This window comes from Culex pipiens, chromosome 3, assembly GCF_016801865.2.
Source record: "Culex pipiens pallens isolate TS chromosome 3, TS_CPP_V2, whole genome shotgun sequence".
In the NCBI taxonomy this organism is placed as follows: Eukaryota; Metazoa; Arthropoda; class Insecta; order Diptera; family Culicidae; genus Culex; species Culex pipiens.
In genome coordinates this window covers 13,181,093-13,204,389 of record NC_068939.1, presented here as the reverse complement: position 1 = coordinate 13,204,389, position 23,297 = coordinate 13,181,093, and the positions used below count along the sequence as shown (strand labels likewise).

Below are 23,297 nucleotides of genomic sequence, written 5' to 3'. Positions count from 1 at the left end.
TGATTCAAAAATTTCCCGGGATCCCGGGATTTCGAAAATATTTTTCCCGTTTCCCGGGAAATTCAAAACCCGGGAAAATTGGACGCCCTACCTTCACTTTTGCCAGAGCCTGGGGACAAAAACATTGAAAAATATTGTCGGCCTTATTATAAAAAAAATCATGAAATTAATTTTCAATTGCAAATTCAATTTAAAATCCAAAAAATATTTTTTAGATTTTTTGAGTGATTTCAGAGACTTTTCTAAATATACCCTTTTTCCGAAATCATATCTACAGTCACCGCATATATTCATATATTCAGAATAGCTTACAGATTGGTCAATGTTCAAATTGATTAATTATGATTCGCGTTCAGCTTCATTTGAAAGCTTTTGTTGTGATCTGTCGAATTATGTATCGACCAACTGGAAATTTTAAACTTTTATTTCAGGTTTTCATTATGTTTATTTTTGCATTAGGTTTCAAATAAAACCTTTTAAGCTTGTAAGTTTAGAATTTTGGGACCACAGATTGGAAAAAGACGTGTTTTGAAAATCCGAGTATTTTTTTATGATTTTGCATCAGAAATACAAATTACAAATACAAAGTTAAAAATTTACAAAAAGATTCGACCTCATTTTATTTACATGATATCTTTTAATTTACAAAGGAGGCCCAAATTCTTAGATTTAGCGATGAAAACATTTTAAAATATTTTTTTTTACTTTTATTACGCTTGTACAAATTTTATTAAAAGTTTTTCTCTCACCCCCCCTTCAAAGTTGGCCCGAAAAATCAAGTGTCGAAAAAAATATTTTTTCAAAAATCTTCAAAATTTTAATGGAAATTGAAGTGCTTTCAGCTGAAATCAATTTAAAATGCATTCTCCTGCGTTTAGAATCATTTTTAGCATGTTTGCGTTGATTAAAAATTCTTTTGGATTTTTTTTGAAAATTTTCGATGTTATCATCGCAAAATGTTTTTTTTCGCAAAATGTTTTCCATTTTTTGATATTTTATGAACTGTTACACGCAGAATATCTGGCATTTTTGTGTTAGACACTTACTTGACTAATTGTGTTTCGTACTCTCCAACGGTCTGATAACCGTGTGGCAGACCTGTATAAATAAAAAAAAGTATGAAAGATTCATACTTATTATTTTTAGATCGAGGCATTTATTTCTCAATTTTATTGGAAAATATAGCTAAATAATTTCAAATTCCAAGACCAATTTCAAAATATTGAAGCAAACTTTATTTTCATAAGTTTTTTTTTTATACTATTACGGTCTTTGGTCCAAAAATTCAAAACCTCAAAAAATTTAAAAGTGCAGTTTTTGATTAAATAAATCAAAAATAAACTTTAATCAATGTATCAATGTATGAAAAAGTTTACAATCAATTGTTCAAGTTTTTTCCAATGAAATATTTTATTTCGAACAATTCTCGGATCAGTTTTCAAAAAGCCGTAAGAGCCATTGGTAAATAAAGTCCTTTTTGCATCTTGTTTGCATCGGTACTCCATCTACTTACGAAAAACCAAAATCAAAAATGCTCGAGATTGTTCATCTACACGTCCTTCAAGTGCCCCAAACTTAAAATAAATGAAATTTAGTTTCATTTTCGAGAAAACGAAAATAAGTGTCAGAGGTCGCGGTGGCTCTTACGGCTTTTTGAAAACTCACCCAAGAATTAATCTTTATTATTTGGGTCATTTTTTAAGGGGGTGGGGGTAAAAACTTGAAATAAATTTAAAAAAAAATTATAAATGATTGTTCTTAAAAGTTGCTATAAACATTTGAAGCACAATAGCTTATAGGACCTTTAAAAAAATGAAGAAAATAGTCTCACACAAGCAAATCTTGTATCAACCTTTTTACCCACCATCTCCAAAAAACCATCCTGCTATCCTTATCAGTAGCTCCACACACTTGGCACAGCTGATCCGTGGGAGACCTCTCCGTGCTGAGATTCTTCCCACCGCTCCCTCTCTCAAAAGGACCCAAAATTTCGCTCCACTCTCCAGCTCTCGTTCTCTCTCTGTTTTCACAGCTTCCTGTTGAATGTCCCGGCCGTCGAACCTGCTGCTGCTGCTCCACGCACTCAATGACATCATCCGTACCTACCTGCTTGGTAGACCGGTTCGTTTCGTTGCGCTCGCCTTCGTGTGGGCATTCCGGTCTCGCGCCGCGACCAAAAGAGATCAGTTCGATTCGAACGCGAGTCCGGTGTAGACGTGCTTACCTGCCTGACCTGCCAGAACCTGGACCCTGACCCTGGACACTTCCTGCTGGCCGGCTAGGTTGCTGCTGACCCCCTTTTTTGTAGAGTGGTCTCGCGTGGGGGGTGCGAGGGGGGCTCGCATAGTCGAGCGTTACGCGTGGCGTTACGTCCAGCGTTACGGGGACGCCACTGGATTGATTGAGTTTGGATTTTGAGGAAGAATTGCTTGGGGGATTGTGAAAAGTTCTTCGAGGAAAACGGTTTGGTGAAGGTGTCTGCTGCTGAGGAATACCAAAAGCTATTGTAAGAGTGTAATGAGATCTACTCCAGCGGAAGGAAACACGCCATAACAGTGCAAATTTATGACGATTTAGGGTCGCCTTCCGGAGCAGTTGCTGGGAAGAATCGACGGAAGTCAAAGTGGAGTGTGACATTGGTCAATTTATTCATTGGCTGGGAATAGGGGAATCGACCCCGTCCCGAAAAGGATCGATACCGTAACGACCAGTCTGTGGCAAAAATTTAAAGAAATCTTAAAGTGTGTTTGCAAGAAAGTGGCCAAAGCCGTGCGAGTCGTTTTAAAACCGCTTGAACAGTTGCAGAAATTGAAACTGCTCGCCGAGTGTAGGTGAACTTGTTTTGCTGAACGCCTCTTCACCAGGTCGCGACGACTTTAAGCGGCCTGTTCCAGAGTGTGGAGTCTGCTCGACGGCCAGCATCCACCGCGCCAGGTGAGGTCTTGGAGGCATCGCGTGAATTTGTTTTTCAATTTTTGTGTGTGTAGAGACTCGTGCTCAAGTGGTGGTTCGCTCTGAACGTATCTTGCAGGCCCATGTGCAAATGTCGTTTCGGAAAGGGTATACTTTTTCTGAGGAATGACTTGAGCTGCAGGTTTCATACTGTTTGTTCGGTGGTGTTTATCTGGGGAAATTTTTGATTTGCTCGCGAAAATATTGTGTACAATGATTGAAATTCGATGAAAAAGCCGACGAAGGTTGGGCCTGTTCTCGGAAGGTGTTTTGAGAATAATTTTCCAAGAAGGAGCTGCTCGTACTCTTGAGGATGTTTGTTATTGAGAAGAAAAGGTGTAGGAAGCAATTTCATTGTTCGTTTTATTTGATGGTTCTAAGAAAAGCGGCTGAAAAGAATGTTTGTTTGACTCCTGCGAAGTTAATAAAAAATCATAATCGAAAAATTAAATGTTAAAAAACAACTATAAGAAAACACAGAAAAATATACCGGTTAAAAACCTGTGGTTTGATGATTTATATTTAAAATAATTTCAGTCTCTTGTTTAACAATCATGATCGTAATACATCCGTCCAAAGAGATATTTACTTTTTTTACCCTCCGTTGTTAAAATAATTGAGCTGCATCTGTGTTGGTACTAGGGAGAATGAAAGGAGACGCTTTGTTTCTTAGAATGAAACCATAGCATTGAAAATCAGGTTAGTAGATTGTATGTTCTGAGCTGCTTGAAAATTAAATTTCGTCTGATGAATACGAAATATTCCGTGAATTTAGTTATCGTTGCAAAAAAATCGTTGAGAAGAGAATTTTTGAAAGACTTAGATTGAGCTTAACATTTAAATTAAAAAAAAACACGTTAAATGAATTTTCACTCAATTTGAAACTTAAACATTCTCACTAAGTTTTTTTTTAAATTGGGTAAGCAAACTTTTTTTTAAAGTTTTGCAGTTTAATTGTTGAGACTTATATTAAAAACATATTTGGATTGAAACTGATGTACAACTATTTTCGATATTAATTTATAATTTAGATAAATTTGAAAACTAACAACAACGAATAAAAAAAAAATTTAGTAAGTAATCATGATTCTGTTGTAAAGCTTGATTCAAAAAATTATATCGGGCTGAGAAAAAATATAAACCTTTCTTAGTAGATCAATATTTCAGCATTATTTTGACTAAGCGAGCAGTAAGCGATAAATAATCCATATCACTAATAATAATTTAAAATAATTAAAGATTCGAAAAAAAAAATAGAAATGCTCTTGTAAGTTCAATATTTCAAGAAGGTTGGAAATTTTTATAATTTTTTTTCCTCGGACGGTTTAAATATGAGTATTTGTTTCTTTTCTTTTTCTAACAAGATTTATCACTATATCGTCACTTGTGAGCTATCTTGTGACACGTCTGCTGTAAAAAGATAGAACGTGTCACAAGATAGCACACAAGTGACGATATTGTAATTTTTATATGAAATGCAAATAAATTCTAGAGCAACATTTGAAAAAGGCGCATAAGTTTCCGGACAATAGATTGTTACTTTACAAAACCCGGAGTTTTAATTGGTAGCTGTGGAGGCCAACTAAGGTTTAACATTTTGAGTTTTGTGAAAAACTTACTTATTGCCTCGGAATTTGCAATATAGTTTCAGCTGTCAAAATGCTTATCCACCTTTTTTCAGAATTTATCTTATAAATTATTGACACTTTGTCCACTCTGGTATATTATAAAATGATTCAAAATCTTAATTACAAGCCATGGTTTTAATATTTGAATGAAAAAAGTGCTTAAAAATGCATTTTACACCTGTCCGGTTGTTTTGTAATAATTAGTTTTTAAAATATCTTTTTTTTTGCGAAATTTCACAAAAACTCAAATTGTTTTTAATATATCCTAAACATGCTAAATATGGTTTAAAACGCCGGAAAATGCATCTCAAATATTTTGCAGTCGATTAAGCTTCTATTTTCATTAAAATTTTCAAGTGTTTTGAAAAAAAAAAAAATTTGCCCTCGTGACATGAACTTTTTAAAAATATTTGCATCGGCCTGTTATATAGTAGTTTTTAATTATTTTTCATACATTTCCTTCCCAAGTCTTTTTTCTTGGACTAAAATATAAAATTAGGAAAAATTTATATTTGTAGACCATTTTTTCAAAGATATGTTTGATTCAAAAAACAAAAGATGATTGAGAAGATCACAAAATTTTACAACAGTTTTATTTTTTAACATTGAACACTTAAAAAAACTAATTTTCATCGTTTCTAATTCTTTGTGAGGCTGTATCTCAGAAACTAGAGGGTTCAGAGCGGGAATTCTCGGGAAATTTGGTCGAGACTCCCGGGAATTTTAATACTTATAAATATTGAGGCAAAAAATTTAAAATCCAATAGCGACAAAAGAAGAGACATATTTAAGTTTGATTCTACCAATGCTTCTTTGATTTGCAAATTCAGAAAGTGTAAAATAAAACTTGAATCCCAACTTTGGTAACTGACGACACGACCACTAAGTTGGGGAGCCCAAATTTTTCTTAAATAAAAAAAAAACCAGCAGTTAAAACTTAGGTAGTCAAAACCAATAGTATTCTTTACTTCAGGGTTATTTCTAAATTTTGAGGCATTTAATTTTGAGTTTCGAAAAGGCATCAAAAATCAATTATTATTCAAGCACAACTCTGGAATTTTTTATAATGTTTAGGAGAGCCTCCAATTCATATTCAGTTCAGTTTTTTTTGAAACTCTGAATATTCCTTTACTGCAAATTAAACGTTGAGAACGAAAAAACAACATTCAAAAGTTGCATATGATTTTTTTTAATTTTTGTTTATACTTTGTAAAAAATATAATAACAAGCTGATGTCTGTCACCAGATTTAGACTAAATAATTAAACTCAGGAAATATTATTTAGTGAGAGTTTAGAATTGAAAAAAAAATCCGTACAGTGTTCAATCTCAACAAACCATTGCATTGAACTTGTACTAACAGATTTCGAAAGCCTTTTCAAAAAGAATATAGTGTCTCACAAAGAAATTGAAATTTTGATATTAAACTTATAATGTGTTGAACAACTATGACTAAATGGAATTAAATGTATACAAATTTATAAATTTGTAATAATTCTTTAAGAATTGTATCAACAAATCAATGATTTTGTCAAAAAAATAAAACTTCCAAATTCAACTCTCGATTCCCGGAAAATACAAAATCTCGAGAATCGTCATCCTCTAATAAAACTAATTGTCCAATTTTCAAAGTCTCTGAGTGAAAATTATTGTAATTTTGTTTCCGTGTACCTAATCATAACCTACAACTTTGCCGTAGACACCAAATCGACCATAAAACCCATCTCATGATACAGATTTTCATACTTTTACGTACCCATTTTGTATGACCAGCCCGCAAAATTCTATGGAAACCTATATGGAAAAACTAATGAGGCAAAATTGCTTCTTTTAACATTGGAAAAGTATGGATTTTGCTAAAAAAAAGTAGTTCCAGTTCTCGAAAATTTATCCTCAGTGTCGATTAACCCTCTACAACCCAACCCCGCCTCTAGACGGGCTTCGATTTAAAAAATCGCCAAAAATCCATTTTTCAACCAATTTTTGATCTTCAAAAAGCATTGGAAAGAAGAACTTTTAAAATTTTGGAAAATTTTAGGGTTGGAAGTTTGACTTGTTTTATGTGACTTTGCCAATGTTTTTAAAAATGTAATTTTTTTAGGGGTCAACTTTGGCTGTGTTTTTTACTAACATTTCCTATATTTTAAGTAAAAAGAAGTATGCAGTAATTTTTCTAGTGCCCCAGACTATGCCTCTACGCATTTATTTACATTTTAAATGATAATGGTTTCATTTTATAGCAGAAAATGTGAAAAACATGCAAAAAATTGAAAAAGTTACTGTAAAAACATGAAAAAATTAGATAGGCAAAATGTAATGATAGGAAGTGGTAGAGTAGGCCAAATACTACCAAAAACAAACATAAACTAAACAAGATAAATGCAAATTAAAATACTAAAAATGAAACAAGAAAAACATAAAACAAGAGAAGTAAAGTTTTTCGTAGAACAAAAGTTGCTCAAAATGACCTCCAGAACACGGGAAAAATAAAAATTTTCGAAAAAAAAATTTGGGCAGTAGAGGGTTAATGGCTTCGTGAAAGAATCCCACAAAAAACCGTGTCACTATCTCAACACACTATCATAGTGCAGGAAAAAAAATCAACAGGTCCTTGAAGAACCAATTTCACCATCGTCAGAAGTGGCCTGCACGACGCACTGCAAAACGCAATCGGGCCGACCGGGCAATGCTGGATGCTGCGCGTGCTGGATTCAAAGTCGTGGCAATAAACCAGAAATCAGAAATCATTGGCCTTCTCACGCAGCATGACAACACTACCGGGAGGGAGTTTGGTAGAGTGGAACTTTTGAAAAAAGAATCATCTTTTTTTTCAAATAAAAACATAATTTTCAAACACTTTACAAAATCACTTTAAATAATTAAAACAACAACACAATTTTAAGAAGTTTAAGGAACCACCCTGACCCAATCTCGACCTGCGCGGTCTTCGCATATTGCGTTGGCGGTTGCGTCAACAAGCTTTCGCAAAACCGCGCGTTGCAAAAACAAATCAATGGCAGAGCAAAAAAATGCAAAACACCGCCAATAATAGCCAATCGTCAAGTTGTTTGGTGCGGCCAGCTGGTAGCAATTGGTCCATTTTCCGGCGATTTTTCCTCGACACTTGTGCCAACCGCCGATGGAGCCTCGTCCAGCTGGTGATGAATTTCCCCCTCGACGGGACGAATCAATTTTATTTTGCACTGCTCGCTGACCCCCTTAAGCTCGTTGTGTTTGGGCAGCGGTGAAAGTTCGCGAAAAGCCACCGCGAAAGGTGGCGCCACAACAACCGCATTGACTTTGGTAAACTCAATTAAGGCAGTTTTAATTAATTTTCCCTGGACTGGAGTTTGCGGGAGGAATTGTGACCCGACGTATGTGTGTGTGTGTGTGTGTGTTTGTGGTGTCAAAAATAAAAACATAACGAGTGGGGTTGACATTTTTGGGAAAATTTCTCATTGGCAGTTTTAAGCGTAATATCAGTGTGGCTTGCTTGCAAAAAAACAAATGCTAATAAAAAAAAAAAAAATGCTCAAATGCTCGGGTAGTCAATTGACCCTTTTTTTTTAAATCTTATAACTTTTCGTAGAATTGACCAAATTGGATGCTTCCGGTAGCAAAAGATCAACTTTGTCTTTGAATCAATTTGATTGTATCTTACTTAGCCTGATTACAATGGCAAATTATCATCAAGCCGTCATGTTGGCTGTGGCGCTGCCCGAGCAGACGGAAATAACTTGGGAATAACATTTTTTGATATTTGAAAATACTAGGCCAATAACATTTTATGTTATTTATAACAAGATTTGTTATTTGTCGTTATTAATTTTTTGTTATTGGATTGTTATTATAATAACAGACTAATAACATTTTTAATTATTCTTCGAACAAATCTTTGTTATTATTTTTTGTTATTTTAACAACTAATCCGATCATCCCAATAACAGTTGGAGTTATTTTTCCATAACAAAAAATGTTATTCCAAAGTTGTTTTGGCTTTCAACCAATATCAGACCAATAACAAATTTTGTTATGATAACATAAACTGTTATTAAACTCTTATGCAAAAATGGATTTTGCAAGAATATTCCATAACGCTCTATGTTATTTTAACAGTATTTGTTATTGAAATGGCATGGATTTTGTTATTACCGTCTGCCCGGGTGCTTCAACTTTGCTAGATTTCTTTTATTTTTTTTTCAAAAGTACAGCTATGGCAAAGATCGTTGAAAATATCAAAATTTGGATGTTGGACCACGTCTTGCGAAACTCAAATTTAGTACCACTCAGGCACTGACAGTATTTGTCCAGAGCTGGTCCACCAAAAGAATAGTTCAAAACTGGATACATGGATCGTACTTTCTTACGGTTTATGTAGTAAAAGATGAAGTAGTATCCAATAACTTGAAATCCCAGGAAATATTGGACTTAATTGTATGATTAGTTCCTTGCCATGCTAAAACAAAAATTTGAACGACATCATTCCTGCAACTGTATTCCGATAGCATCATTGTTGCCGTCCACTCTCCACTAGACCGTTCTAGTTTAAGTCGTATCATCTCCTGGTAGTTGCAGGTTCCATAAAAGGTCATCTGGCCCTGCCCGGGCAGACGGTAATAACAAAATTCATGCCATTTCAATAACAAATACTGTTCAAATAACAGAAAATGTTATGGAGTCTTCTTGGAAAATCCAGTTTTACATAAGAGTTTAATAACAGTTTTTGTTATCATAACAAAATTTGTTATTGGGCTGATATTGGTTGGAAGCCAAAACAACTTAGGAATAACATTTTTTGTTATGGAAGAATACCTCCAACTGTTATTGGGATGATCGGATTAGTTGTTAAAATAACAAAAAATAATAACAAAGATTTGTTCGAAGAATAACTAAAAATGTTATTAATCTGTTATTACAATAACAATCCAATAACAAAAAAATCATAACGAAGAATAACAATTCATGTTATAAATAACATAAAATGTTATTGGCCTGGTATTTTCCAATATCAAAAAATGTTATTCCTAAGTTATTTCCGTCTGCTCGGGTGTACAAGCGAGCAGGCAGGCTCCATCATCAGACAAGGATTATTTATAAAATGTTCTTGAACGTTAGTAATTATTGAAGCCCCTGGACTACCATAGTGATCAAAATAGAAAAACGACACTGGTTTGGAACCATTGATGGTTTCTCCCACTAGAAGTTTGTCGTCAATTTTTGGTGTACGAAACTGCACCAAGAGTTGAGCACTTGCGCTCAGGAAGCTTATTCCGATGAGAGTAGCTCTGAACCACATGGTAATCACTTCACTTGTGTTCAAAAACTTCTGTTGCGAATAATTCTTTACAAGATTTCTTTTACCACTGATTTGTTGGTACTCTAATGACCTTTTAATAATTTGATTGTGGTCACATTGTAATGTTTTCCAATCATACTACTTATCCACCATTTTATTTGCCATGCACACAAAAATCAAATTACTAACCACTGTCTTGCCAAACAGCAAATCTGTTGTTAAGTTATTATGCAGTTTCGTTGGTGACAAACAGACGTGCTTCGGACTTTATCTGCTCTTTTCTTAACTCTTTATCCGGTCATTTCGGGACAGAGCACTGCGTTTGGCCAAAAAGCTAATACCGTAGGCTTGTATTTCCTAAATTTACAAACATTTAACCTAGGCGAGTAAGGGTGTTGGAGGCTGTTGCAAAAAGATATTTGGATCTAAAAAAATAAATTTGCATTTGAATTCTAACATTAGAATATAACATTTCAAAAGGGCGTAACATTGAATGTTTGGCCCTGTTAAAATGTTAGTCTTTATTCAAATTATAAAAAAATAATAAATATTATTTTCGAAAAGATCGTAAAATTTCACAAATGTTCAACACCCAAAGTTAAAGATCGAGGGGATAGTCCTCCCGAAAAGAAACGTGAGGAAAGTACTATTTTGCGAGAGTATAGACCTCTCGCGTGTTCATTCGTTCATTGAAACAGTTCATAATATTGAGTGACTTATATGGGCAAATGACCGCCACTTAGTCACCGAACCATGGTGGCCCATATGGCTAAGGCACGGTTCAATATGCCGAAGGTCATGGGTTCGAGACTGGGTGCCGGTCCTTTTTTTTATAGATGAACTTTTTTGGAAAATGAACCCATGAGTAAAGTACTCTCGGTAATTTCGGGATTTATCCTCTCCGTCCGCACACTGATCCGTGCTCTTTATTCTCTCGTATGCCGATGCCTCGTTCTGGGTGAATATTTTAACATTGAAAATCGGACCATTAGTTGTTGAGATATCGACATTAGAAAATGGAGGGTTGTTTGGCTTAGAAAACTTCAATTTTCCTGTTTCTTTTTCTTTAAGCCGCTGTATCTCAGCAACCAGAGGTCCAATCTTCAATGTCTCTTAAACAATTTTATAGCATATTTTCCGAAAAAAAAAATATTTTAAGAAATGGTTACTCATGACCACTATTTAAAAAAAATCGAAATATTGCAAATATTTCGCTGAACTCAATCTTTTGGTGGCTATATCTTGAAAACGGTGCACTATATCAAAAAATCTGTAAAGTACTTTTCGATTGCAAATTAAATTTTACATTATAAAATTGGGTCAAAAAAAATTTATGTATGAAATTTCGATTTTTTTTTAAATCATGTTTTGGTCCACTAAATTATATCAAAAAATCTCGAAAATAATAACGCATTTTGGGAAATTGAGTTCTTGTGAAAAAAAAAATTAATAAAAAAACGGCAAATTAAGATACAATCAAAATGATTAAAAAAGACAAGGTGGATCTTTTGCTACCGGAAGCATCCAGTTTGGTCAATTCTACGAAAAGTTATAAGATTAAAATAAAGGGTCAATATTACCTATAACTTTTCCGAAGACACCAAATTGATCAGAAAACTCACTCAAATGTTACAGCTGTTTGAATATTTACGTACCATTTTTGTATGCACAGCTGCCAAAATTGTATGGAGACTTGTATGGGCGAACCAATGACACAAAATAGCTTCTTTGGTCATGGAAGGTCCCCACAAAAGATGACCCAATCTAATCTAATCTAATCTAATCAAACCCTAGCGCAGCCAATCTTTCGAAGGGATCCTGGAGAGTGCCTTAGGTTAGATGACGCCTAGCACTCTTCTTGTCATTTATTAACATCTGTAGTGCGCCATTGCATCGGAATGCATTGAAACATCACAGACGTTAAAGCGGCCAGGCCTACTGCGTAAAGTTTATCGCAGAGACATGATTCGTTTGAAGTGGGTTGAGTTTGAGCACAGAGTGTTCGAACAACAACACAATTCTGAATCGACAGGGGAGGAAGAAGCGTGGGGACACACCACCATACGCTCCGAGATTTGGTTGTATTCGTTGGGAGCACCATGCTAAGAAGGTTTGGTACTCCGGGACCCTCTGGGATGGGACATTGTATTTCCACGAATGCCCTGGACACTATTTGCCGTGGTTATAGCGCCACAACTCGCGTCCCCACAAAAGATGACCCAAATAAAAAAAGTACAAAAAATAAAAATGTTTGAAATCGGCCGATTTCGTAGATAATTGCTCAGTATGATTTATCTTTTGGTTATTTGGAAAGAATACATAAACGTACTGAAAAACTGATAAACAATTGTCAATAAAAAGTCAGTAGAAAATAAAGTGATATTTTGAAAATTAACTATTTAACATTTATGTAATTAATTTTTATTTCGTAAAAATGATCATTTTAGTAAAATATTATTATTTCATCTAAAAATTAAAGAAACGTTTGAAATACATTCTAATCTGACGTGTCTAAGTGATAACAGTTAAATTGTTAGCAAATAAGCATGTTGTTTCATGCATTGTTCTTCTTGTACCAACGGTTTGTTCGTATTGCCCCACTAGTTGAGTAGAACGTACGCAAAATCAATAATTTTAAAATCATTTTTTTTCAGCGCAAAAAAAGGATTTTTTAAAAATTTGTTTTATCAAATGTCTTAGTCAAGACCTGGAATAAGATGATTAATTAAAAATCCGACAAATTATTTTCGTTTTCAATTGGTTTTCACGAGCATTTTCTTAGCTTGTTACACTTTCCTTTACTTTATCAAAGAATCTGTAAAGTACTTTTCGATTGTAATTTTGATTTTTCATCAAAAACTGAAGTCAATTTTTGTTTACTTGAATTTAGAATCACGGTATGGCGGAAGGAAAATATTTTAAGTGTAGATGATTTTTCTAGATATATTTATGAGATTTATATGTGAAAGTTGTGTTTCTATCGGGGAAAATTGCGTTCCCCCATATAAAGTACCATGGAAATAGGCGCATGGTTGCATATGTCGTATTTCAAAATACTTTTCAATTATTTTACTTTTAGTTACTATAAACATAAAAAAGGATTTTTCAATCAAAATTTTCGAAATTTATTTTGTACCTGGCGTCTCTATTAGTGTAAAAAACACTTTTTTCTGAAAAACGCAATGTTCACCGATAGAATATCTCGAATCGATCATATTCTTAATCAGGAAGATGAAACACAACTTTCTCCCGTGAGTAATCTCGATTTTTATTATTTTTTTCCTCTTTATTTTCAAAAAAAAAAAAAAAATCTCAAAAAATCATAACTCTTCGGCAATTTTATTTTCTCGATGCTTCTCTATGGCTTAAAGGTTGCAGTTTTTTGTCCCCAGATTAGAAACTATAGGTTTTAGGAAATTTGATTTTTCAAAAAAAAAAAAAAGTTCGGCCATTTTTTGGGTATCAAAATTTTTGTAATCGAAAGACGCAACTTTTGGCACCATAACATTTATAGGTCATCGCTGAAATTTTAAAGTTATCGCAGTTTTAGTGAAAAAAGTTGATTTTTTGCCGATTTCGTCATTTTTCTGTTTTTGCGCGTGGCGCGTCGAAAAACTCAGTTTTTATTTTCAAAAAATCATATCTCGGAAACGTACGGTTCGACATCGCCAATTTTTTGATATGTTATGTGAAATTTTCTTTTGGAATCCGATAAAAATATTTTCAGACATAGGCTCTTTGGTCCAGACACGGGCAAAACGCCATTTTAAGTTTTCATATGACTTTTTCAATAGTTAAGCTAGATTTTTGGAACTTCTTACTATTTTTCCCAAATAGCCAAACTCATCACCTTTCTTTTGCGTCTAAGACAGCTAAAATCGGATGAAATGGCGCGGAGATATGATTTTTCGAAAAAAGTGGTTTTTGCGAAAAATGACGAAAATTGCCATTTTTCGAACCACCCTAGCACGATGTAGGTCACCCTAATGGCCAAACGAAAACAATACGAGTCTAATTATTTTGGCCAAGGAAATCCCAGAAAAATCCCGAGCCCGATCGGAAAACTTTTTTTTCGGTTTAGGTTCTTTTCAAATGGAATTGCTGTATATATATATATATATATATATATATATATATATATATATATATATATATATATATATATATATATATATATATATATATATATATATATATATAATATATATATATATATATATATATATATATATATATATATATATATATATATATATATATATGTATATATATATATATATATATATATATATATATATATATGTATATATATATATATATATATATATATATAAAATAATACAAAAAATGAAAATGGTCGAAATCGGCTGATTTCGTAGAGAAGTGCTCTAATGTTAATTTTTCTCAGAAACACGATGGTTAATAATTAATAAAATATGCGCTCTGAGTGAAAATTCAGCAAAAAAATGTTTTCGCGCAGAACATACTGAAAACTATTTTTAATCAAAAAATCACCTTCCGCATGACTGCAACCAAATGATTGCTGTCACCACAGGACAAGCGAGAAAGAGAGAGAGAGAGAGAGAGAGAGAGAGAGAGAGAGAGAGAGAGAGAGAGAGAGAGAGAGAGAGAGAGAGAGAGAGAGATAGAAAAAGAAAGAAAGAGAAAAAGCCTTCGTGTCGCGCCGCTGCTTGAGTGTCAAGCTCGGCATTCGTTCGTTTCAACTTCGTGTGCGTCTGACGGTCTCTTCTCAGTAACTGTATTAAATTAAATTTCCATCACTGGTGGCCGTCATGTGTAAGGAGTTGTTTTTGTTATATATTAGTTGTTTACCGATCCTCGGTCCTAACCTGGTCACAGCACCTAAAAGGACTTAATACAAATAAGTTAAGAATAAAAAAAATGTTGGCCGTCATCTTGCATTTAAAATTCTAGATCACTTTAGTGTAGTTTAGGTCATATGGAAGCTCAACAATCACTATCTGTAAAGTACTACAAAAATGAGACAATGATTTATTTTCTTTTCGTTATTCGTTTAACCGAAGTGAAATTTGTTCAACGCCTTCTGATAATCGAGTCTTTGAGTATCAAAACTTGAAAATTTAACAGTTTTACTTTTATGAATTCCTCTAAAAACCAGTCTTAATAACCATGCCAAAATTGAAGTTAATCCCGCCGAAACGATGTTGATTCAGTGCTGCCATATAAAAATCATAATCCACAAGCCACCTCGTTCTCTGCTGCGGTATCTGCAGCCCCAGCTGCAGACAGACAATTTGGCTGTGATTACGCACAAAGTCACACGAAATCACTCACGCAGCCCATCATCAGCGGGAAGGGGTGAGAAAGGACTGCGTTGTATGCGACAATGTCGGACGGAAGGAAGGAAGGATATCAGGCTATACGGGACAGCTACCCCGCGCGACATGGTTGGCCCACGTTCTCCCGCAACTAAAGTGAGCTTTTGTACCGTCGTTCTAGATGTCTGTCAGCTTAGCAGTGACTGCTGATAGTGGGTTTAGGGTTGGCAGAATGTTTTTGTTGCCGGAATTTTCACGAGCATTTTAGCCGTGATGTCAAAGTGGCATACTTAGCAATCAAGCGCGAGCCTGTTCGAATCTCGCAAGTTTCATTTTTTTCGGTTACGAATATAGTTCTGATCACCCTACCACCACATGTTTACGATATCATATCGCGGCCTGCGACGCCGTAGTCTGACTCAGAATGATATGATGCCACGTGTGTGTGAATGTGTGTTCCATGGCAAAGTTTCGTCAGCGTATCATCACCATCATCATCATCGCCGCTGGGTTGGCGTGAAGGACGAAAGATGGCGCCGCCGCCGTTGGCAAGATGGCGAGGAGTCGAGCGGAAAGTGTAATTTGAAACTTGTTGAATATGAATATCATGAACTGTGTGTGTTTGAGAACGAGAACGATGCCAGTGACACTTTATGATTATCATGACTTTCCGGGAACTCGGAGCAGAAGGAGGGATGATGATGGCTTTGCGAGGGGGGGTGGGAAATTGACAGGCCTCCTCGCAGTCCCATATGTGGGGAAGGGAAAAAATGTGAGTGGCTTTTTTTGTTGTTTGTGCCCAGAAAGCTCGCGGAAGCTGTGGTGGCAGCATATTTTTAACGTTTCAGTGGAGCCGATTGTGAGCTTAGTTTGGTGGAAAATTGAATCTTTCAGCGATTTGTGTGCTTGTGATGTTAATAGTCGAGTCATAAAGCGGTTGTTTAGAGGGGAGGTTGATATTACTTTTATGGGCCAATTGGTGGGGTTAGTTAGGGAGGGGGTCTGTTCATGACCTTTGCGAGTTGTTTGCAACTGATAGCCATGTGCACATGCTGTAATTCTGTGCAGACTACAAACAATAATTCGACTGCTGCTTGATGTCGTGCTTTGATTTGCACTTTTTTGTAAATTATCTTATCATTGAGATAACTCATTTCGAAGAAGGGTTCGAAGGGTTAATGTTACATGAATGTATAAAAAAAATGTGTTCAGTGTTTTCTAAATAATTTTCAATAAATTGAAGAAGCTTTCTTTTTCAAATAAATTTCTTTACTTTTGACAAACAAAAGAAATTGTCCCCAGTTTTTTCGATTTTTTTAAGGTGGCTCAAAACTATAAACAAAATTCCGTCCGTCTTGAATTGATATATTACGATTGAAATATTCTTATTTCGTGTCTTTTGATAATTTGTGAAAAATGTCAATAAAAAATTCTTCATGAACATACTCTAGCAAATCGCAAATAGCAAAGCAAATATTTTTCAATGTTTATATCGCTCCCCCAAAATCCGGTCCAAAATCGTTCCGAAAAATCAGGGGGCAAAAAACCTTTTTTTTTTTTCAAAAGCTTAAAATTTTTAATAGAAATAGAAGTCTAATCAACTAAAAAACAATTTGAAAAAAGGCCCCTTACAATTTTGCGGGTTGCTCATGCAAAATGATTATGTAAATGTATAATAAAATCTGTATATAGAGAAGGGATTTTCTGATCACTTTTCAGAAAAAATAGGTACTAAAAAAATCCCGATTTTTATATTTGGCTTTTTTATTATTAAAAGTTTAATTCAAAAAAAAAATCTTTTGAATTTTTTTGATTTGTTTAGGGGACAAAATGCTTTTTTTGTTTCTTAAGTTTAAGATGGTGCAAAATCTGCAGGTATTTTTTTTTGGAAAAAGTATGATATTTGTAAAAATCTAAAATATTCGCAAATTAAATAACAAAAATGATGTTTGGATGTGACACCGCATTTGCAACTGAATATGACTTTAGACTTTTTTTTATAAAGCTCTTAAGCTCTTTCAGAGAGTAATTCACAAAGGTTTTACTTTCAAGCATTAAAGTTCAAACCAATAGTTTCCAAGATAATGCAAGTTAAAAAAGTGTGAAGTTAATATGACACTGAAAATAACAAATTTTTCACAAAATTTTAACTTCAGGAGGCTTTATCAAACATCCATCAATTCGGTCAACAAAATAAAAAAAATGCTTTTCCTTCGTGAAGGATTTTGTAACTGGCAAAAGACTAAATATTTTTTAAACCTTTTTATTAAAATTGTTTGTGACAGATCTTAGATATTTTTCAAAATTATTATTTTATTTTTCAAAAAAAAAACATGACTCTTACCAGAATTTGCACCATTCTAAACTCTAGCGTAAATGATGCCTTTTTTGTCCCTTAAAACATAAAAGTCAAGTATTAAAATAGGGATTTTTTCTCGTGTACTTATTTCAATGAAGAGATCTTAATCGTAACTCACAACTTTATCGAAGACACTGAATTGATCCGAAAATTTCTTCTCAAGATACAGATTTTCGAATAAGGTCGGTTTCTGTCAACTCACATGAAATTGGAAAAAAATGCCCAGACCCCTCTTCGATTTGCATGAAACTTTGTCCTGGGGGGTAATTTTGATCCCAGATCACGACTCCGATGTTCATTTTTTGATATCTCTTGACGGAGGGGCGGTACGACTTCTTCCATTTTTACATGCGAAAAAAGATGAACTTTTATGTAAAATTGGACACTCGATTTATAGCGTACTGAAAAAAACGTGGTTTTCATAAAAAAAATACAAAAACAGTTATAAAATATTGTAACACTCTACAATAACCCTGCAAAGTTACAAAATACATTAAATTCCTAAATGAGAAATTTTGTAATAGATAAAAAAACTCTTCTGGGTTATTGCACATTTCAAAAATATTAAATTTCCCTTCTAATAACACTTCCCAGAATTTTGTACAGTTGAACAACTTAAATTGACTGAAGTTTTGAAACAATTTTTGTACCGTCATCTGGGACGAATCGGGACTACAGTCTGAATAGGGACAGCAGGTTTGAGAGCAGTTTATAGGTTGAAACTATTTTTGTTAATTTGTGTCTGTTCTATCCGAAATCAATCAAAAACATCAAAATATTGTACAGTAACGAGGCTAAAACAGCTGTCCCAGTTCGCCCTAGATAACGGTAGTTGTTTTTAGATGAAAACTAAGATTTTATTTCGAAATTTTTAGTATGCCATTAAATCAGGCATTAAATTTTCAAAGTCCTTTTAACACCAAATTTTCAAATAATCACCATTTACGCTGCAAATTATTGAAAAATACGTCATTTTTGGAATGTTCAAATATGCAAAATGGTTACTTTTGACTAGCGATGGAATCTTCATCAAAAGAAAATGTTTTGACGCTCGTAATGACGTAATGTCACACGTCCAAAAATGATCTGTCACTGTTTATAGATAAACAATGTTGTAAACAAAACGAAATAATTCAATTTAAATGGTGCTAACAATGAAAATCACACAAAAGTCTTCTGCTGATTGATTTTTTCGAAAAGTTTGAAAGCGTTCCTTTTGCGTGTTTCTTCTCCTCTCTTTTTCGCGTTTGAATAAAGTTCGCAAGCGATTTTTTTTTTTTTGTATCCAGAAAAATAATTTGATTACAAATTGTGTTTTGCATCATTAAATCATTATTTTAATGCTCTTTTTGATAGTTTGTAAAATAAAATGTTTCAGAACATTATATTTCATTTCATATCTGAAATGTATCTTTAGTAGTTTTCAACTTTATTTTCCAAAATGGTACTGTATAGTATGGCACATGAAAAAAAAAAACGTCATACACGACCTTAAAGCTCTTTCCAATACTCTATTAAATCACCTATTTAGCCCATTGTTTTAACCTTTCCCCGATAAGGTCTAACTTTGGTTCCGGATCATTTTCATTTCGATTCCGAATCGTTGAATAAAACACAGCGCCCATTGATCCCGCAAAAGGAAAGCGCTAAGGTACTCACCTCTTTTTCAACCAAATGAAACCATTTCCGAGCCAGCAAGCAGCAGGGTCTGCTGGAAAGTCAATTTGAAGTCCAATCGCCGGTATCACACACACGTGGTGTAGCAGTAGTAGCCGTTTGATCATCTCCCCTCCACTTTCTGTCTGGGAATCCACCCCCCTCAGGGCCAGGTCAACCGTGCCCGGGTCGGATATCCGCCTGGGGCAACCTTCCGGGCGGAAACTTTTGAATAGGAAGCCCTGAATCGAACCAATCTTCGCTTCGATAATTCACTCAACCGGTTCAGCCGGGCGTGAAAAGCTTGAAGAGAGAGAGATGCGATGTGATACTGTATAGTGCAACTGCTGCCTCTCATATCACGGTCAGTGTTAGTGAAACAAAGTTGCACGGTTAGAACCGGGAAATATTTAATCCAGAGCGGCTCTCGGGGAGGACTCAATTTCAATCAAACCTCCCGAAAGGACTTTTTTTTAACGCTAACCTTCGCTGAAGGGTGGATTTCCCGGCGCAACTTTGCTCATTAGAGCTCACGCGGGGGCTTTGGCTGTTGTTGATTCAATCCCTGCTGGCCAGCCTGACGTGGACCAACTTCCACGGTGGCTGTGGGTTCCCTGTGTGGTCCAGCGAACAACCGAGAAAGCTTATTTAACGGTGACTGCTTTTACAAAAGTCCGACCCCGCGAGTCCCGAAGGGTGGAAGGTAGTGAAAAACGAACGTTTCAGCTACAATTTGAGATGAAATGAAAACATTTGCTTCATGACTAAAACTTTACACTTTTATTTTTTCAATTTGTTCTTATATCTCAGACAATCCTGGCAACCCTGTCTCAAGTTTTGACCACTTAGATATTTATGAAATTTTCGAAGCCGGATCTCCTTATCCTGTATGTAAACATAAGAACCATCACATTTCGTTGGATGGCTGATCTAAAAACCTTCCAAACAAGTTTAGAAGTTCGAAGATTTGGCAACACTGTATCAAGTTATGATCACTTAAGTAATAATTTGTTTTGATGATTTTTTGCATGATAGATCTTGATTGCATTAAATTCGTTCCATTTAAAAAAGCCGAGATTGCAGTGCGTTTTGTTTTTAAAGAATTATTAATATCAATTAATGATAATTATTCTCGGATGTGATCATTTTTGTTAAGAAGTGAGGGATGCACGAACCAAATAAGTGAATTAGGTTATTTTTTCAATTTAGCATTTTTAACTTGTTTTAAATTTGATGTTATAACGTCATGATTCGAAATCCGGACACTTAGTAGCATATCATTTTCGTTATAGCTGACAAAAATCATGTAATATGTTGGAAATGAAGAATCATCAAGATGTAGTAATAACAGTCAGTTTTCAGAGAATGCATGCAAAATATGTCTTTTCTAACAATTTTCCATCAAAATTTTAAAATTTAAATGACTTGATGTGCTTTGAATCCCGGACACTGCTAAAAGCTGATTCGAAATCCGGACACTTTTGCTTCGAATTCCAGACACTCGTTTTTGCTAATGAATCGCACAAATTTGGACTGAAATGTTAGTGAATGGCATTCTTTAGGTCTCAAATAAGCTGTTAACAATCGATATTTTATATAAAAATTTGCTAGAATTTAAGGAAATCAAAACCATAAATTTCTGCTTTGCCTTCCCGGTGCTTCGGACGCCTATGAAATATTTCACGTGAAATGTTTCGCATTTTTGGTAATCTCATAATTTTATTATATTTAATTGTTTTGACATTAACTACAGCTTGAACGCAAACTTTAAATGAAATTTGATGTTAGAATTCATCAAATAACACAGTTTTGACATTCATAATGCGAACTTATATCCAAATAATTGATAAAACAAGATGAGGTGTCTGGGTTTCGAAGCGTCCGGGAATTCGAATCATGACGTTATTTTATGTATAATCCATTTGAATCAAACTAGAGAAAGATGTAAATTTCTGAATAAGGATTTTTTCCAAAATCTTGTGTGTTTTAAAGAACGAGCGCATAACTTAAAACAAGACTTTTCTAATAATACAATTTCACTTCACTCAGGTCACGTCGGTCAGAACGGAACAAAAAAACTCGAGAGCATTCCATCCCGACCAGCCGGGAAGGGGAAACTTTTTTTCCCACCGGTCCCGGGACCAGAACCGACGGAATCACTTTCATCTCGCTTTGAACCAATTTTCATAACTCTCGAGCAGTCCTTTGAGCTCCGAGCCGTGGCCCAACTTTCCCGGTTGGCTCCGCGGATTAAATGTAGATTGAAAATTAACATTTCACTTGATTTTGCGAGCACGCGGAGTCGTGGTGGTCGTGACCGGAACTGGGGACCTGAATCCGCGAGTTAGGTGAAAAGTTTGATCTGGGTGGTTGTGAGGGGGGTGGGGTGGTGTCAGCCACGTGCTCAAACCTTAGCATTTCTCTTTCGCACATTTTTCTGATTGCGGATTTTAACTATCGGTCGAACGCGGTTGGTGACCAAAGAGGGATCGATAATTACGTTGAAGGGTGGGTTCATTACCATACTGAACAAATGAAAGACAATGGATTGATTGGCCACGGGTAAAAACGCATTTGAAGTAAAAAATAATTTAAATTTGGAAGCTGTAATTTTGGAAGGTTGAATATTACCTCTTTTATGATGTAGTTTTACCTCAATTTAGTCTGAAAAATTGACATTACACCAGAAAAGTGGCAAAATTACACATTTCCAGAGGTAATATTATACCTTTTTACTGACATAAAAGATGTACCCCTTCCTAGATGTAATTTTACCATGATTTTTGTTCTGTGATGGTAATAACTGAGAAGAATAATTACTCGCAATTATTATAATGTTATTAGAAGAAGAACACAATTGTAAAGAAAGATTTCAATTTCAATGTTTTTTCAGCACTCGGGTTCAGGAAAATCAAACCAACGAGAGCTGCACTGTTCCACTTGGTACTCATTGTACTGCTGGTCAAAAACTGGTTGCTAATCTATATCGTTGCAATTCAATTTAAGCCATTTTTTCAACATGATTATGGTTGCTATGTGGTTTCTCAACAATACAAATCTTTCATAATGCAATGGTAAATTTACCTCTAAAAATGATGACATCAGTCATTACTTGTGTTGAGGAAGTGGTCAATTTCAACAAACTAAAGCAGTGCTTCTGAACCGGTAAAGGAATTTTATTAACGGTGCACATCAACCAGAGCTTTTGCACCAAAAATTAAAGCGGCCAGCCTTACTGCGTTGTGTTTACCGCAGAGATGATTCTGAGAACGAAGCACATTTCTCATAATCTACAAGGGAGGAAGGAAGCGTGGACATACCGTACGAAACGCTCCGTAGACAATGGTTTAGTGTTGACAAATCAATACTAGAATTTTTGTTTTTTTTAATGTTTATGTTAATTTAATTTTTGTTATGGACCCTTTACATAAAATAACATCGACTTTAAAAATATGACATTTTAGCGGATTAGTACTAAGGAAAAACGGATGAGAGGAGTAAAATAGTTTAATATTTCCTAAGGGGGGAATGAAACGTAAAGGGTTGGGAAGCACTGATTGACAGCATCGGCTAGGGACATTGTTTTCGGGGATAGGATCGCAATTGATTGATACAAAATTACAAGACAGACAGACATTAAATAGTCGTTGACTTTCCTACCTTGTTTGCTCTCTCAAGCAATCATTTGAGGAATGTTCGTGAGCCAACCTGTACATTCTTGTAGTTAGGTTGAAACGAAAATTTGTTGTTGAAATAAAGTTGACTGAATATTTTTTTAGGTTTTATAAAATCGATTATGATATCAGATTTTTTCTTTAGAATTTTTTGATATTTCATTCCAGATTAATTCACAGAATCGGTTGCTTAGTAATGCTAATTTTGGTCAAACGTGGTAATAAATTTGACATTTTCTAAGCCCTTAGAATTTCATTTCAGTGCCGTTAAAAATGAAAAAAAAAAAGCTTCTCTGAATAAAAAAACACTAACTTTGTAAAATTTAATTAAAGATTATTCCAAATCTAGCGCTACTTTTGATGAAACTTTCTTTAATGTTAAAAATAAGAGCAGCATATTTGTTTAAACATATGAGGATAAGAAATTTGAATT

At 34.6% G+C, this 23,297-nt stretch overlaps 1 protein-coding gene across 4 annotated transcripts in view; it reads left to right on the top strand.

The window, feature by feature from the left end:
• The first annotated feature begins 2,210 nt into the window (after positions 1–2,210).
• The window catches only part of LOC120423495 (rap guanine nucleotide exchange factor 4), a 330,099-nt gene continuing 309,012 nt past the window's right edge, over positions 2,211–23,297 (top strand). Inside the window, exons 1-2 of one of the 4 annotated variants that reach the window (XM_039587331.2) lie at positions 2,212–2,506; positions 2,578–2,934. The gene's annotated coding sequence lies outside the window, so the exon portion shown is untranslated. Of the gene's footprint in view, positions 2,935–23,297 lie in introns of all 4 variants that reach the window. The other 3 variants (XM_039587335.2, XM_039587332.2, XM_039587330.2) reach the window with 3 other exon arrangements.